General features: G+C 46.8%; 1 non-coding gene across 1 annotated transcript; it reads right to left on the reverse strand.

Annotated features, from left to right (window-relative positions):
- Nucleotides 1-1,477: 1,477 nt before the first annotated feature.
- On the reverse strand, nucleotides 1,478-1,551 carry TRNAT-AGU. Its single transcript has one exon. It is a non-coding gene; the product is annotated as a tRNA-Thr (tRNA).
- Between the last annotated feature and the right edge of the window lie 204 nt (nucleotides 1,552-1,755).

Below are 1,755 nucleotides of genomic sequence, written 5' to 3' on the forward strand. Positions count from 1 at the left end.
TCTATCCAGGAAAAGACTAACAATTAGGTCTCACTCAGTCACCAAGGTCAAAGGCATTCCAACATGCGCTGGTGTGGATTGATGCTTTTACTAATTGACTCAAGGCCTTCCCCTACAAGACAGAAAAGGCACAAGAAGTAATAAAATTTCTTCTTTTAAAAATAATACCCAGGTTTGGCTTACCTGAAATTTTGCAAAGTAATAATGGTAAATGGCTGCCTTGATTCTTTTCTCTAGCATAACTCCTGGTTCTTGAAAAAGGTTTGCACATCCAAATACGGCACTGTCCGCCTATACTCAACAAACTCTAAATAACATCTCACAAGCATTAGATGCTTAAAAAATCGTTTTTAATTAAGTTAGGGCCAAACCCTTGGAAATAGAGCCACCATCGATTCCTTACTGCTCCTGCTTCTCCCTCACCTGGGTTATCAGAGTCCCTGACACATGTCCTTTACAAAGTCAGGGTCCCTCCTAGATTGTTTGACAGGTTTGGAATCTACAGACATGATCTTAAGATGCCAACTTCTTGGTCAATGTAGTCTTCACTTTGTGTTTTTTCTCTGTGTTTCTGCTACTGTTTCTGCCGCCTCATGCCGGGCAGCCTTCCGGAAAAACCATACTGTGGGCCACTGGACCAACCCTTGGGGGGACTCTGACGGCTGGACCCCACACGGTCCCTGATCAGCTTGAAGAAGCCAGAACGGTCATCGTCCCTGTCCCCACTGCAGGCGCGGGCCCTGCTCCGGGGGAGGAAGAAACATAAAAAGGGGTCCCATGAGGCAGGGAGAGATAAGGGACGTTGAGGGAGGCAGCTACAGCTGCAGGTGGGGGTCTCCCTCGATCCAGTCCTTTGTGGGGCCCCTCCCCTCATTATCAAGGGCATAAAGGGGGATCTAAATGAGATAGACAGGCTAACCCTGAGGCGACAGAGGCTGGCTCACGGCTCTACCCTAACCACCGCATACCCCTGGGCCAGGGAACGATTCCCTGTGAGTCTGATCACAGACACTCACCCCTTTATGCCAGGAGATGCAATATGGATGAAGGAGTGACATGTCCAACCCCTAAGCCTGTTCTATTCTATCACGTTACTGTACTTTTCAAAATATTCCGTGGCGTCCTGGAATCCGCAATCACGGGAGAGGGAGGGGTGAATATCTCAGCACTCGATGTATACTCTATGCACGTTTTGTCTCTTTTTCTTGCCTTCTTTGTGAATTACATTAAAAGCAACATGTTGAGGGAGACTGCGAGCTTCTTAGGAAACATGGAGAGCAACTGTAGAAGCTTAAAATTAGAAAGTTATAGCTCACGTCTAGTTCAAGGTGAATGATTTACAAAGTGCCTCAGACAGGTAGACTCCATATCCGAGGGTTTCGTCGGGTATAAACCAAATTTTGTTTTGTTTTGTTACTTTTTACCCATTGCCTGTATTTACCTTGAACACTTTTGCTTTATAAAACCTCGAAGAGAAAGGCCCCGCTGGGATTTGAACCCAGGATCTCCTGTTTACTAGACAGGTGCTGTAACCAACTAAGCCACAGAACCCAACAGCCCAGCCATCCTTGCCACATGTTGTTTTATGAAATTTCACACCTCAGTGAGTGTTTTTATTTTAGCAATTGCTTTAGGATTTCCCAAGAAGACGAACCCGGCTCTGGGTCAGAACCCAAGGGCAGCGCTCTGGCCGGAGAACGAGAGGTGTGTTGAGAAGCTCTTCCTCAGGAAACCATCGGGCTGGGTTCTGAGAAC

This window comes from Suricata suricatta, unplaced genomic scaffold, assembly GCF_006229205.1.
Source record: "Suricata suricatta isolate VVHF042 unplaced genomic scaffold, meerkat_22Aug2017_6uvM2_HiC HiC_scaffold_2017, whole genome shotgun sequence".
Taxonomy (NCBI): domain Eukaryota; kingdom Metazoa; phylum Chordata; class Mammalia; order Carnivora; family Herpestidae; genus Suricata; species Suricata suricatta.